This window comes from Dromiciops gliroides, chromosome 5 (assembly GCF_019393635.1).
Source record: "Dromiciops gliroides isolate mDroGli1 chromosome 5, mDroGli1.pri, whole genome shotgun sequence".
NCBI lineage: Eukaryota > Metazoa > Chordata > Mammalia > Microbiotheria > Microbiotheriidae > Dromiciops > Dromiciops gliroides.
In genome coordinates, this window is record NC_057865.1 from 74,878,046 (window position 1) to 74,895,206 (window position 17,161).

Genomic DNA, 17,161 nt, shown 5'->3' on the forward strand with positions numbered 1-17,161 from the left:
TTAATGTTTTTTTGTTTGTTTGTTTTTTAATTGAATGCTTTTATATGGTTACTTAATTACTTTCCTTTTTTTTTTCCTCTTGGTCAAGTAGATTTCCCTTTGCTCTCTTCCATTTAAACACCATTACCTGATTTTGCTTCTTGTTTATTTCATTTTTTTGTGTACCCTTCCAGAGATGGTTTCTTTCATCCTACTCTAGACCCTTATTCTCTGGTTCATGACCCTCATGGAAGTTTAATTCCCAAAATATCATTCTGTTCAGTGGTGTCTGCCACTGCCCTGTAAAGATTGACCCAAGGACCCCCCCCCCACACACACACACACCTTTTTTGACTTACTCCCAGAATAACGCCAATTTCTGCAGATAACATACTTCCCCATAGTAGGATCATGTGTGGGTGCTTGTACATGAGTTTCCTTTATAATGCTGTGAATTTTATGTTCTATAATTAGGGCCTCATAGGCATTACCAGACTGTCAAGAGGGTTCATGAAAACACCATTACAAAGGTGTTGAATGCTTCCTTGAAAATTACTGGAAGTTTTTAGTCCATTTGAAGTGCCTAAGCACTAGTTATGAGGAATGTAATGGAAGTTGAAAAGAATTCACTAGACCAAAGACAGTTAAGAGTAGTAGGACATTCCACTGAAAGGTGTCCAATAGAAAATATTGCATTGGTCCTTTTATGTCCCTAATTAAAGGGCTAAGATTATGTTGATTATCTGCCCAACAATATAGTCCCAAGGCACTCTTATGGGAAATTTCACCAAAGAATAACCTTCCCTTTATATACATACTGAAGAAAGAACTAGAATTCCAAATTAGAGGCAGCAAATAAGCATATAAGCTATCCAAGAAGCAGCCAAATATGGAAGGAGTTTGAAACTGTAGAGTTCTAGGGAACCCTTAGACCATACTAAGGACATTCCCCCCCAAAAAAGACTAAAACAAAAAAACCAAGAAATCTAAAAAGAATGTTGGGGTTGGAAGTGGTTAAGCAACCTTTCCCACCAAGGTATATAAGATTCTGATAGATATTCTATGCCAAAATCAGAATCATAGAAATTTTTGAAAAATATCCACAACTGTTTTATCATGGGGCTCAAATTGGCCAGAGCAAGAAAGACAGGGAATTACAGATTTGAATTCATAAGAAGAAAATAGCAAGGACTTGTCTATCTTGGGAAAATCAAATACCTCTATGAACAGTTCAGTAGAAATGTAAATACCAATAGGAAAGAGAACAAAGATATTTCAAAAACAAAATCAAAATATGCACATTAGTCATACTTAAGGGAAAACTTCTGATTTTATTGAAAGATTTTTTGAAAGACTTAAAGAGTATATTAAAAAATATTTGCCATGTTTTTAATGATGATATAATAGAGTTAATTCCATATATGATGATCAGGCATTTAGTTGCCTGTCCCTCTAACCACCACCCTCTTTTGTTCCCTCCCAACTCTTAGCTAACTCTTTATATCACCTCTCATTTCTTTCAATCTCAGTCATGTTTCTCATTTTATTTTTTGTTTGCTGACTACTCTGGTCTGATTTGAGAGACAAATAAATTAGAATCTTATAGTTAAAAAGGAACATATAATGAATCTTGTTTAACCTCTTACCCATTAAAGAATCCTTCTTCAACATCCCTGATAGGGAATAATGTACTATTCCAAGTTTCTTCTCCAAAAAATTCCTTATATTATTAACTAACTGTAAATGTTAGGCCCCCAGTAGAATGTGATATTCTTTTTTTTTTTAACATTTATTTATTTACTTAGAATTTTCCCCAAGGTATAAGTTAAATTTTTTTTACATTTATTTTTTAAAACTTTGTGTTCCAAATTTTCTTCCTCCCTCCCTCCTCACCCCTCCCTAAGAAATCAAGCAATTCAATATAACTCATACATGTGCAATCATGCAAAATATCTTCACATTAGGTTGTGAAAGAAAACAGACAGAATAACTTTAAAGAGGAACTAACAAATAAAATTATACTTCAATCTGTATTCAGATATCATAATTTCTTTCTCTGTTGATGGTTTGCATTTTTCTTACATCCTTCTGATAGCATGCTGCTCATCATTTCTTTCACAATTACTATTGCTCACTGTATTAACCTACATCGTATACCCTCCCCTTGATATTTACTCTTTTTGCTATCTTCTTTGACCCTACCCCTCCTAAAAAGTGTTTTGCTATTTATTTTTTCTTTTTCTTTTTTTTTTTTTTTTTGGTGAGGCAATTGGGGTTAAGTGACTTGCCCAGGGTCACACACCTAGTAAGTGTCAAGTGTCTGAGGCCAGATTTGAACTGAGGTCCTCCTGAATCCAAGGATGGTTCTTTATCCACTGAGCCACCTAGCTGCCCCTGTTTTGCTATTTATTTCTCCATTCCCCCAATTTTCCTTCCCTTCCTTCACCTCTCTCCCCCTTTTCCCCTTCTCCTGCCATTTTCCTTCAGGGCAAAACATATTACTATGCCAGCTTGAGTGTGTATGTTATTCCCTCTTTGATCCAATTTTGATGAAAGTAAGGATCACTCACTCCCCCACTCCTTTCCCATCTTCCCCTCTACTCCATAAGCTTTTTCTTGTTTCTTTTATGTGAACTACTTTACTACATTCCACCTCTCCCTTTCCCTTTCTTCCAATACATTCCTCTTACTCCTTAACTTGATTTTAAAGATGTCATTATGGATCAGATAGGTGACACAATGGACAAAGCACCACCAGCTCTAGGCCCAGGAGGCCCCAATCCCAAATCCAGCCCTACACAGATGCCATCCCACCCTGCCTGTCCCATAATAAAACAAGGATAAAAAAAATAAATGCTTTACAAATATCATCCATTCATATGCAATTCACCACTGTGCCCTCTATCTAAGTAAATTCCTTTTAGTTGCCCTAATACTGAGTAAGTTCTAATGAGTTGGAAGCATTATCTTCCCATAGGAATGTAAACAGTTTAACCTTTTAATGTCCCTAATGATTTTTTTCCTGTTTACCTTTTTATGCTTCTCTAGGGTCTTGTATTTGAAAGTCAAATTTTCTATTCAGTTCAAATCTTTTCATCATGAATTCCTGAAAGTCCTCTTTTTCATTGAAGTCCAATTTTTCCCCTCAAATATTATATTTAGTTTTTCTGGGTAGATGATTTTTGGTTGTAATCCCAGTTCCTTTGCCCTCCAGTATATCATATTCCATGCCCTCTGGTCCTTTAATGTAGAAGCTGCTACATCTTGTGTTATCCTGACTGTAGGTCCACAGTATCTCAATTACTTTTTCCTAGATGCTTGCAATATTTTCTCCTTGACCAGGGATCTCTGGAATTTGGCTCTAATATTCCTGGAAGTTTTCATTTGGGATCTTTTTCTGGAGGTGATTGGCGGACTCTTTCAATTTATATTTTTATCTTCTGCATCTAGAATATCAGGGCAATTTTCCCTAACAATTCCTTGAAAGATGATGTCTAAGCTCTTATTTTGATCAGGTAGATTTTCAGGGAGTCCAGTGATTTTCAAATTATCTCTCCTGGATCTATTTTCTAGGTTAGCTATTTTTCTGAGGGGATATTTCATATTGCCCTGTAGTTTTTTACTCATTTGGATTTGCTTTATTGTGTCTTGATTTCTCATAAACTCATTAGCTTCTATTTGCTCTATCCTAATTCTTGAGTAATTATTTTTTTTTAATTTTTTTTTTTTTTAGTGAGGCAATTGGGGTTAAGTGACTTACCCAGGGTCACACAGCTAGTAAGTGTTAAGTGTCTGAGGCCGGATTTGAACTCAGGAACTCTTGACTCCAGGGCCGCTGCTCTATCCACTGTGCTACCTAGCTGCCCCATGATTTTCTTAAGAAAGCTTTAGTACCTCCTTTTTCATTTGGACAATTTGGCTTTTCAAGCTATTAATGTTTTTTTTTTCATGACTCTCCTAAATCACTCTCATTTCTCTTTACATTTTTTCCTCTACCTCTCTTACTTTATCTTCAAAGTCCTTTTTGTGCACTTCCATGGCCTGAGAGCAATTCATATTTTTCTTGTAAGCTTTGGATGGAGGAGCTTTGACTTTGTTATTATCTACCTTGCCACCAAAGAAGTTTTTAATGGTCTGCTTTTTTCTCTGCCTGCTCATCTTGCCTGCCTATTTCTTGGCTTCTAACTCTTTCTTAATATTTAAGGCTGCTTCCAAGATGCACTATCCCAAGCTACAGGGTGTCCCACCCAGGTGGTATGATTAGGCTCTTTCTCAGCCCCCCTTGCCTGTAAGTAATCATGGGTCCAATTTATCTTTAACTCAGAAGCAGAAATCTAATTGAAATCTGATTCTCTACAGTAGAAAGCTTGGTGTGCCCATATCCCTCCCCCACTGGGCCTCTGTCACTCAAGTCCACTTCCTGGGCAACATGCTTTGCCTCCCCTACTATTATACCCTGGGCAACCACTGGACCCCCTCACTGGTCCATGATCTGAAAATTAGAAGAAACCTCTGACACTGAAGATTCTGAGACTCAAGAGGTGCAGTCTGCCTGAGGCTGGATCTGCACCTCACACTGAGCTCCTTTCTCACCCTATGCAGCAGATCATCCCTGTTGCCTATTTAGGCTGTCTTTGGCTGGAAAATATTCTCACTCTGTTCTTTCGTGGGTTTTGTTGCTCCAGGTGTTGTCTTAGAGCATTTTTTTTTTTTGAGGCATGTGGACAGATTTGTTGGGAGGATGGAGAATCACAACCTTTTCTGTTCCATCTTGGCTCCACCCCCATCACTCCAGAATGTGATATTCTTGAAAGCAGAGGTTATTTCATTTCATTTTTTGTATGTGTGACCAGTATCTACTATGGTGTGTGGACTATAGGAAGCATATAATAAAATATTTATTGAATTAGGTTCCTGATAAATGGTAATTGAAGCCTCCACACTTGAATACCTAAAACAATGGAGAATCTTTGACCTGCTGGAACAATCTATTCTGATCTTGGATAGCTAAAGATATTAGAAACTTCATCCTTAATGCTCCTGAAATCTTTGTGACTTCCACCTTTTCTTCTAGGTAGGTTGTCTGAGGCATTTTGTGTGACTCCAACTCTCCCCCAATTTCTATTGTTATAGGTCAAACTGGAATATTTAAGAGGCTGTGTGAAGCAACTGAAATCATAAAGTCCATTCATCTTGTGAAAAGGGGCACCTTGATTTGCTTGAGCCCCCCAGTTATCCAGGTAACCAGAATAACTGTATAATAACTTCATTGACTAACACACCAACAATCCTTTGAATGACCAAGAGTAAACATGGCTGGACATGCAAGGAATCAGTTACTCTAAAGTAAATAAAAGATTTATGTGACTGCAGGATATGTGACTTTTTATATGAAGCTTATGTAGACTATTCCCTAACTTTTGAATGAATAATCCTTTTTTCTTTTTGAAGAGATCTCCTTATTAAGCCTTGAACTAAACTGGTTCCTTATCAAAGGCCTTATCCTCCACCCCTGGAATCCCTCATATACATATACCCTTTCTTTTGGAGTGGGCCTTTCCTTTTAAAAATTTTTATCTCTTTTTTCTTTTGGGGGGTGGGGGATGGGCATTTCCAAGCCCACCTTTCCTCCAAATTCCTTACCTGTCTTTGTTTAAACTCTATACATACCCTTGTAATCTATCGCATCGTGTTCTATTTGGCAGTAGGCTGGATAGTACCCATGATCATGTTAGATTTTTCTCCCTTGCTTAAGAAAACCTTTCTTTTAATTTTTATATGCATTATCTTTCTCTGGTTTATTTCCCTTTTAGGAATAAAGGGATTTAAATCTCAGGAACTGGCCATGGGGGCAGCTAGATGGCACAGTGTTTAAAGCACTGGCCCTGGATTCAGGAGGAACTGAGTTCAGATCTGGCCTGAAGACACTTACTTAATAGCTGTATGACCCTGGCCAAGTCACTTAACCCTCATTGTCCCAAAAAAACAAAAACAAAAACAAAAAACAAAAAGAACTAGCCTTAGCATTCTTTGGTCTTCCCCTTTGAAGAAAGAGAGATCTAAATTCCATTAAGAGACCATTTGCCTTGGTTTACAATTTCTATAATAAAATATTTTATAGAAATTTAATACAAAAGGATTGAAAATTTCACTTAGTAAGTCATTTTTAATCACTTGCTAAATGTTAATTATAAGAAGTGAACTACATTTTGATACATAAAGAAAGCCAATACAAATATACAATTTATTAATGAGAGGGATTGCAAAGAAACAAAGTAATAAATACTTTGAAGTACCCTATTTTAAGAAGGGATAAAAGTGGTTAGTGTTTATGAATATGTGGAATATGAAATATAATTCCAACTAAGCATTCTTTAAAAAGTTCATAATAGTTCATTTCCTTTTCCTTTTTCTAGCTCTTCTGATCTTCCTGATTGGAGCTCAAACTGAGAAACTGAAATACCATGCAGAAGGTCATTCCTGTGACAATTCCCCTTAGGTCAAGAAAAAGTAACAACTATTTGAAATATCCAGACATCATGTTCTCTAGAGTCTACAAGCCTGCCTTTTTGACCATTGGCCCAGAGAATTGTGAAAGAGATATCAAATATAAATTTCTCTCACAAGCCAAGAATTTTATGTTTAATCCAAAAAAAGCTCTGAATCCTGTGAACATATCGATGAATGGCTTTATTGATTTTTATGTAATGATACCATCTCTAGAAACAAAGTTGTCAACAAATATGATTTGTAGATTTTGAATAAAATTACAATGGTAATCTCATTTCTAGTTCATGAAAATAAGAGAAATCATTGTATTTCTGAATCCTTGGCTCATTTGACAGTTTAATGTCTCTGTGTATATGATGGCTGATGTCTAAACTTGAAAAGATGAAGTTCCCATAACTCTCCACTTTGTAGTATGCTTGTCTATGTACCAGCTATTTTCCCCTTAGCAGGAGAAGTTAAGTTCCTTGATGGCCAAGATTATGCAATTTTCTTCCTTCTTATTTTCAACATCTAGGAAAATACCTTGTACTTTTAAGGGGATACAGGGCATGTTCAACCTGTAATTTCAGGACTGCAGAGAGGTCCCTGGTAGGGAGAAAATTCCTTTTATCATTGAAAATTTGCAACTATTGAGCAGAAAAACCCACAGAAGTATGTGTTGAAATCATCTTCTAACCAAGAACGGCTTGGAAGGTCAGAAGGATGGATGTGCTGTGCTAAGACAGGAGTGGAGCCCAACTCCACTGTCACCCTGACACAGATCCAGTCCCAGGAATGCCTCACCAGAGAAGTAGACCCCCAGAGCTTCTGAATCAGCTGAAGTGCCAGTGTCATCTGGAACTAAAGTCACAGTCTGGTGAGAGGGGTCTATGATGCTGCTGAGGCAGAACTTGGGTTTTTCACCCCTGCTGGGAACCAGGAGGTAAGCTTAAGTAGTAGTAGCCCAGGTGGGTCAGGGGCACAGGCTTGTTGGAGCTGGCAACCACAACACACAAAGCTAGTTGATTAGCAATTTGGTCTGGGGTCATCTATGGACCAGGGAACAGGCCAGGGAAGTGAATAACCTGATCCTCCTTAAATCATACCACCCGGAACTTCTGAAGCTTGGGATACTGCAGCCTGGAAATAGTGCCCCACTTTTTAACGATTGGAATGATGCCACCTGCTGGAGACTTACTGTAGAAAAGCTCCGCCATGAGGTGAACGTCTCTGAGGGCAAGACCATGAGTCTTTTCTTTGGCATCAGGAAGTGACGTTTGCTGATGGGAGAAAGAAGGGGGAGCCTGGCACTCTGACTCTGGGGCTCTTTTCTGTGGACTCTGGCACAGAGCAGAGCTAGAAATGTGTTCTACTTTTAATAGATAGATGAATGTAGGCCTTTCTCTCTCTCTTTACCAAATTCTTATTCTCCTTAATAAATGCTTAAAAGTCTAACTCTTGCTAAAGCTTATAATTTATTGTCAAATACTCATTAGATATTTTAGACAGACTAGCTAGAATTTTAGCCCTTAACAACTTTAGGGAGCTAAAAGTCAGGTAAAAGAAAGGCAAGATGAGCAGACAGAAAAAGGTGAGGAACATACAAAGTTTCTTCAGTGACAAACAAGACCAAGGTGTACCCTCAGAGGAAGATGTCAACATCAGGGCCCCTATATCTAAAACTTCCAAGAAAAATATTAATTGTTCTCAGGCCATAGAGGTACTGAAAAGGACTTTGAAGAAAATATGCAACTATTGAGCCAATTTTAACTTTGGCTGGGTTTTGAATGGGTGACTTGCTCAGGATCACAAACTCAATGAATATTGCAGGTGGGAACTGGACAAGGTTAAAACTGGATCTGAGGGAAAGCTAGGTGGGGCAGTGGATAAAGCGCCAGTCCTGTATTCAGGAGGACCTGAGTTCAAATCTGATCTCAGACAGTCAACACTTACTGTGTGACCCTGGGAAAGTCACTTAAGCCTTATTTCTCCACCAAAAACAAAAGAAAACAAAATAAAACTTGATCTGAGACTGGTGATCTATAATGTTGCCTCTGACTCTATAAAACAAATGCATGATAGATGTTTGTTGAATGGAACATAATTGAATATTATTATTAGAAGAAAAGTTATAAAAGTAAAGAGATTCAATTTTTGCAAATGATGGTCTCCCAAACTAAAAGAAAATTATATGGAATAGAGTGGCAAACTAATTTGCTATAAATAACACTAGACAGGAAGTGTGGATATCTTAATTCCAGGACTGAAGCTATTAGAACCTACCTAATTTTGTTGGCCATAGTCTCTTTATCTTCTATCTATTTCCTCATCTATCAAAATAAAAAGTATAACAATTTGATCTCTAAGAATATTTAAAATAGCAATATTCTGAATCTAGGAAATGGTTTATCAATATAACAGAACAAACAGCTATTAATCAATTGACATTTAAATACCTACTATGTGCCAGATAGTGGGACATGGCTTACAGTAGGCCATATATCTGTTAGGATTTTCACATTTTTCCTAGAATCATAAATTCAGAAACAAGGAAACTTAGAGGTCCCCCATTTTATAAAAGAATCTGAGACCCAGTGGAAAGAAATATCTTGCCTAAAATTACATACGTATGGGACAAGTAGAAAAACTGGGTACCCAATTCAAGTTTTCTGATTCTAAATCTAACACTTTTTCAATTAAATGACATTGCCTTGACATGGAAGTCTTCTTTTTGCCCATGTTAACATTGTTGCAAGGTATATGGAAATTGATTAAATCAGCATTTGAAAGGATGTGGTGACAGTCAACCTTGACCATCAGTAGAATGATGTGAATCCTGCCACATTTTTCTTACCTATTAAGATTTGGTGGTGGTGATTGTCAGGTGTCTGACAAATCAGCTATTTCTCCAAGAAGTGTGTCATCTGTAAAGTTTGCAATCACATATTTTCTTGTCTCTTCCAAATGATTGATACAAATCCTCAGTAGCACAAAATTGAGGAAAGATCCCTTTAGCACTAACCAGAGACTTTACTTTAAGTGTGCATTGATTGGCCTGTGAATGACTACTCTTTAGTATGCTTTATTCAACCACCTGGGAATCTATTCTGTAAACCAGTCTGTCATTTAAAAATAATATCACTCTCTTCATTAATTTTTTTTCTGAACCTAAGTGTACTATACACATACAACATCATACTGATCTACTAGAAGAGTTACCCTAACAAAAACAAAAACAAGATTAATCTGATAATGACCTGGTTTTGATTAAGTCAGTATAGTTTGCAACTATCACATCTTCCTAAGTGTTCCAGCAATCTTATTTTTTTAATGTAATTCTTTTGAGCCCTGTCACTAGAATTTATTGAGAACTTCTACAGTGCCTTCTTTCTCCTCCTATAACTTGGGTTTCCACTACTTTCTAAGAATTAATGTTGCATTTTCTGAATTCAAAGAATGAGGGAAAGGGGGAAAAAGTAAAACCTAATTGAGAATTGAGTAGTTTAGACTTTTCAACTTCAGCCATCCTAGAGAGCTCATATAATTTTTTGAGAGATCTCACTTTTAATCCCAACATTACTCATATGCCCCAAGTCCTTCCTGGTATTCTTAGCATTTACCACAAGCATCAGTTCATTCTAGTGTTTTGTACTCTCAAAATTATTATTTTTTCTATAAAATTATTTTATTTTATTATTTTCCAGTTACATGTAGAGATAGTTTTCAACATTTGTTTTTATACGATTTCTAGTTTCATTTCTCCCTCCCTCTCCTCCCCCCCAAGACAGCAAGCAATCTGAAATAGGTTATATATGTACAATCACATTAAACATATTTCTACCTTAGTCATGCTGTGAAAGAAGAATCAGAGCTAAAAGGAAAAACATCGACAAAGAAAAACAACAAAAAAATAGAGATAGCATAGTTCAATCTGCATCAAAATTCCATAGTTCTTTTTTTTCCTGGATTTGGAGAGCATTTTCCATCATGAATCCTTTGGAACTATCTTGGACCATTGCACTTCTGAGAAGAATCAAGTCTATCACAGTGGATCAACACACAAGGTTGCTGATACTGTGTACAATGTTCTCCTGGTTCTGCTCATCTCACTCAGCATCAATTCATGTAAATCCTTCCAGGTTTCTCTGAAATCCACCTGCTCATCATTTCTTACAGCACAATAGTATTCCATTACATTCATATACCACAACTTGTTCAGTCACTTCCCAATTAATGGGCATCCCATCAATTTCCAATTCTTTGCCACTACAAAAAGAGCTGCTATAAATATTTTTCTACATGTAGATCCTTTTCCCTTTTTATGATCTCTTTGGGAAAAAGACCTAATAGTGGTATTGCTGCGTCAAAGGGTATGTACAGCTTTATAGCCCTTTGGGCATACTTCCAAACTGCTCTCCAGAATGGTTAGATCAGTACACAGCTCCACCAACAATGCATTAGTGTTCCAATTTTTCCATAGCTTCTCCAACATTTATTGTATTCTTTTTTTGTTATATTAGACAATCTGATAGGTGTCAGGTGGTACCTCAAGATTGTTTTAATTTGCATTCATCTAGTCAATAGTGATTTAGTGCATTTTTTCATATGGTAATATATAGTTTTGATTTCTTCATCAGAAAACTGCCTGTTCATATCCTTTGATCATTTCTCAATTGGGGAATGACTTGGAATCTTATAAATTTGATTCAGTTCATGATATATTTTAGAAATGAGGCCTTTATCAGAAATACTGAATATAGAAATTGTTTCCCAGATTTCTGCCTCCCTTCTAATTTTGGATGCATTTCTTCTGTTTGTACAAAACCTTTTTAATTTAATGTAATCAAAATCATCCATTTTGCATTTCATAATATTCTCTATCTCTTGTTTGGTCATAAACTGTTCTCCTTTCAATAAATCTGAGAGGTAAACTATTTCTTCCTCTCTTAATTTACATATGGTATCACCTTTTATGTCTAAATCATGTACCCATTTGACCTTACTTTAGTATAAGGTGTAAGATGTTGGTATATGCCTAGTTTCTGCCATATTATCTTCCAGTTTTCCCAGTATTTTGTCAAATACTGAGTTTCTATTCCAGAACTTGGAGTCTTTGGGTTTATCAAACACTGCATTACTAAAGTCATTTACTAGTGTGTCTCCTGTGCCTAACCTATTCCATTGATCCACCACTCTATTTCTTAGTAACAAATACTCCCAAAATTCTTACAGGAACAACCTCATCTTTTGTAATTGATCCTATTATGTGTATTTGCATTCATGTCTTTTTAAAATTCTAATTGAATTAAAAAAAACTTTTTTAGACATGAAAAGTTCCTTCAAAGTTTAATCCTCTCATTTAACAAATGAGAAAACAGCATCTCAGAGTGGTTAAATGACCTAGGGAAGGTCATTCAGATAGTTAGTTAACAGAAAAATCTTAGATTCACACTGACATCCTAAGACCTCAAATAGAGTGTTGAAGTCTCATCAAGGCAACTTTAGTCTCTTTAGGCAACAATTCCTCTTCTTCATTTCAATTACATCTTTAGCATTTCATTCCTAAGAGTTTACCATTCCTCTGAGAATGATTTCTACAAAATCTTAGTACATTGTTACATACATCCTTTCTCTGGAACCCTTGAAATTAAATCTCCCAAAATCTGAGTTTTCCATCTGACTAGATGTTTTTCCTCTATCAAAAACTTCAAGGTTCTCATTATTTTCACTTTATTATTTCTTGCAAAAATCAAGTTGAAAACAGTTGTTCTGCTTTTTACTTCCTTACATTTCTAAAGAATGCAATTATCATTTAGGTGAGTCACAAATTTATCATCTGTTTTTCTCTTATTTTTCTTACCAGATTCTCCACACCCTTTCTAAACACCTGGGCCTTTTCTTTTTTCAACAACCAAGTACATTTTGAATTCTTATGTTTCGGGTACAAAGAATGGCAGAAAGTGACCTTTATATTCTTCATTATATCTAGAATTACCTCTTTCCCTTTCTTCTCTTACTGAATCCTTATCTATCCTTTAAAGCCAAACTCAAAACTTATCTCAGTGAAGTTTTCTTTTCACAATGACTTTCCCATTTGTCATTGTATGGAGGTGACTGTACATTCATACAGTGACTCCACCTTATTTTGCAAATCAGAGAAATAAGGCCCAGATAGTTAAGCCATCTTTTTTTCTGTGAAATATTATATAGGTAATCAGAAAAAGATGGAAAGTTAGGATTGTGCAAACTGTGGAGGATCTTAATGTCCAAATATATGAATTTGAACTGTATTTAGTAAGCAATAAGAAAGCACTAAGTATTTATGAGCAGTGGGGAAATTATTTTAGAAGAAATTTGAAGGCTACAACAAAGGGTAGAAAGGGAGCAAAGTCAAGAAAGACTTATAAGAGGACTATTACAATATCCCAAAATGGTGATGATGATGATCTTATTAGTATGATGGAAATGGAAAAAAAGAAAAAGAATGACATGGATACAAGATATTCCTGTTTAACCAGCAGGTATCTCTATCTGGCAAGGTTTGGAGGTTTAGTTAAAGGAATTGGCTTTTGGCTCCCTCCCACTATAGGAATGTGGGCAGGCTAGATTCTTTCCAGACTCACTGGGCATCCCAAGAGGCATGACCTTTCCTTATCCACACCCTTTGCTACAGCCCCTTTTTTCCTTAGTCTTTAGCTTCCCTGAGCAGCCTGTGCTTTAAATCACCTGAATCTGGTGAACCAATAGTTAGCCTAGGAATTGAGTGATTCTGATTCATCTCCTACATATCTCTGCCATTTAAGAACTTATAAAAGTTATTAATAAAATAATTTTTAAATTCTCTCACAATTCCCCTCTAAACTAGAGAACTCCTAGAAAATTCTAGACAGTGGTTTAAACCTCTAATCCTTTCAATGTTGTGTATTCAACTTCTGTCAATTGTATTCTCATTACACATTGTCGCCTCTCTCCTATGCACTCAAGTAATTAACAGACATGAATCTCAAATGAATTATGATCAATCATGGTGTAAATGATACAAAAATAAGAAAATGAAAATAGCTTGAGGTAAGGAAGATGATTATGCCAAAAACACAGACCCTGGGGAAGGAGAAAATAAGAGTTAACATTTTTGCTAATCTAAAAGTGACAGTCACAGTGAATCATTTCATCCTGTTCAATCAACTTTCTACAAAGTTGGTCCATCATGAGCAGAAGTTTGGCCACTGGAGCCCAACCTGCAATACATTCATCACAGGATTCAATTCAGCCTTCTCTTTCCCTCTTTACAACCACTTGCCACTGTGTACAAAGCACTGGCCCAGGAGTGAGGTAAACTTGAGATCAAATCACGTCCTTACTAGCTGTGCGACTGTAGTCAAATCACTTAATATGTATGTGTCAGTTTCCTCACCAGTAAAATGGGCATAATTATAATACCTCTCAAGATTGTTGTGAGAATTAAATATCTGTATGGCACTTAGTACAGTGTTTGGCATATAGTAGGTGCTTAATAATTATTTCCTTCCTGCCTTCTTCCTGTCCTCCCCTCCTTTCCATCCATCCTTCCTTCCCTTCTTCCCTTCCTTTCTTCCCTCCTTTCCTTTTTCCCTCCCTTCTTTATTTATTCCTTCCTTCCTTGACTCCTTCCTTTCTTCCTTCCCCCTTTCCTCCCTTACTGCCTTCGTTTATTGCTTCCTTCTGTAATGATTGGAATGACGCCACCTGCTGGAGACTTAGTGTAGAAGAGTTCCGCCCATGAAGCGAAGGTCTTTAAGGGCAAGACCAGGAGTCTTTTCTTTGGCGTCAGGAAGTGACGCGGGCTAGTGGGAGGAGGAAGGAAGAGACTGGCGCTTGGTCTCACGTTCTTTCCTTTGGACTCTGGTGGAGAGCGGAGCTAGAAATGTGCTCTCCCTTTAATAGATAGGAATCTAGGCCTTTCTCTCTCTTTACCAAATTCTTATTCTCCTTAATAAATGCTTAAAAGTCTAACTCTTGCTAAAGCTTATAATTTATTGGCAACCACTCATTAGATATTTTAGACAGTTTAGCTAGAATTTTAGCCCTTAACACTTCCTTCCTCCACAACCTCCATGGCACTTCCAACATGCTCACTGCTACTGCCTACTAGTCCATACACTATCAGATCCCCTCCCAGTTATAAACATTTCCAGAAATATACAAAGTATTCTCAGCACTTAGAGCTCATGATACTCTAAATTCATCCCAAGATACAAGAAAAATGCTGTCTATGAAATACTACGGTTCCTAGAATTCACAGTCAGCTTTCAAAACTTTTCCCTGCACACAGGAAGATCTGTCTGAACACTAAGTTAGAAATGTTCCAGAGAGGAAGTCAGCAGGACCTGATGCCTGATTTATATGAGAGGTGAGGAGGAGTAAAGAGGTTTTGTTGTTATTGTTATTTAAAGACTGAAGAATACAGAGAATATTCATAGATACATGGGGAGAAAGTGTATAGAGAAGAAGACATTGGAGATATATGAGCTGTATAGCATGACTTCTGGAAACATGTCTGGGGCAGTGGTGGTGGTGGTTTGTCCTTCATTCTTGAAGAGGACCATGGCACTGGGGTGATGTCATGGCTTGCAGTGGATTGGATTTAAGTGACGGAGAGCTGGCCAAATTGACCAACCTCACTCTTTTCTCCAGAGCCATTTGGGTTTAGTGGCAATATTATAGATAGAGAGAGAGAGAGAGAGAGAGAGAGAGAGAGAGAGAGAGAAAGAGAGAGAGATACACATATATATCAGAATGAATTGAGATGGCCCTGGATGATTAAGGCAATTGGAGTTGACTTGGCCAGGGTCACACAGGTAGTAAGTGTCTGAGGACAGATCAGGGGAGGGGTCAGCATAGAATGAAGGATGCAAGTAGGTGATCTAATCAAAGTATCTACTATAGGCTCATAATTTTGCGGAGTAGAAAACTGAGGCTTAGCACATTTAAATGACTTTTGCATGGCAATGCAAGTAATAAACTTCAAAGGTGAGATCTGAACCCAGATTCCACTCGGCAGAGCCAAGAAGGCACAGAGATGCCAGGAAGTTGCCTGAGCTTTCCCCTGTGTCCCTCAAAAACAACATTAAACCAATCCTCTAAACAGATTCTGGAACTACAGAACCTACAAAAAGACAGACACAGTCCTCCTACTTGAGATAATTTAGAAGATTTTAGGAGATTTGAACCCAGGTTGTCTGACTCCAGAAGCCATTTCTTTCTTTCTTTCTTTCTTTCTTTCTTTCTTTCGTTCTTTCTTTCTTTCTTTCTTTCTTTCTTTCTTTCTTTTTTTTTGGTGAGGTAATTGGGGTTAAGTGACTTGCCTAGGGTCACACAGCTAGTAAGTGTTAAGTGTCTGAGGCCGGATTTGAACTCACGTCCTCCTGAATATATGAAAACATGGGATTGGGGTCCTCAAATTTTGTTGCAATAAACTTTCAGTGAATATACAGGCTAAGGAAACAGAAGAGAGGAACTGACACTCCAGGATCTATAAGGAGCTGTTGCTACACAATGGTGCTCTGACTTTGCTCTGTACGAGACTCTTTGGGATATTCTCTGCCCTCAAGTAGTTTACATTCTAATGTGGGAATTCTAGTAAGGGGCACTGGATTAGAAATCCCAGTGTTTTACTAATTTATCCTTGAACAATTCATTCAAGCTTCTAGTTCCTCATCCTTGTTTCTCCTCCTTAAAAAGAAAAAAAAAATTTAAGAGTTTGAGCAGATTATCTCCAAGGTCCCATCCCATCCAACCCTAAATGTTCATAGCAATTATATCAGATAACCTGGAAAAATAGTCTCATTCTCTTTATACAGCTGAAGGAATTCAGAGACTCTAAGTGACATTTAGGTTATCCAAATGGAAGTAGGACCCATAATTTCTGGTGCCTCTATATGATATTTTCTGCTGTAACAAGCTACAAAGATCCAAATTTTATTGTTCAATAAATTGCCAATTTGGTAGAATTCCTTAGGTTTGGTATGTCCTGATTTTATTTTCTCTCAAATGGTGATACTGACTTTTCCTTAGTGACATTACTTAAGTCTGTGAAAATGAAAAAAGATCTGCCACAGTGGTCAGTGGGATTGGTCCATAGAGTTTGGCTCTTGGGTTGGTCTCATACTTGTGGTGTTGAACTGTGAACCTTCCATGGTCCTAGGACTGGGGAGAGAAGGATTACAATGGAGTTTCAGTGCAGATGTAGTTTGGGCAGGTGAAGCAATAAGACAATAAAAAAGGATACTAGTTAACAAGTCAGTTAAAGGTCAAGAACCAAACAAAAGAGGGAGTGTTAGAGAAGGAAGCAATGTCAGAACATTTGCAGAAATATATGAGAAATAGCCTGATGAGATATAAGGCCCTGGTATCATGCTACAAGGCTTCAATGCCAGGGAAACCATGAAAGGTTGACCCAGACCAGAAGCATACATGAATGAATTACAGTGTTAAATATGCCCATATAGTAGCTGATTCTATTCTTTCAATTCAGTCAAGTCTTGGTCATCTTAGAAACTCCTCCTACTATCACTATACTTCTGAGCCTAAACAGGATCTATGGAATGAAGGCATCACTTTAACCATTATCAGCTAGCCTATCTTTACATTTCATAACATCCACGTTTTTTGTAAAGCAAAAGACAAAAGGATTCTAGTCTGGAATCAAAAAACC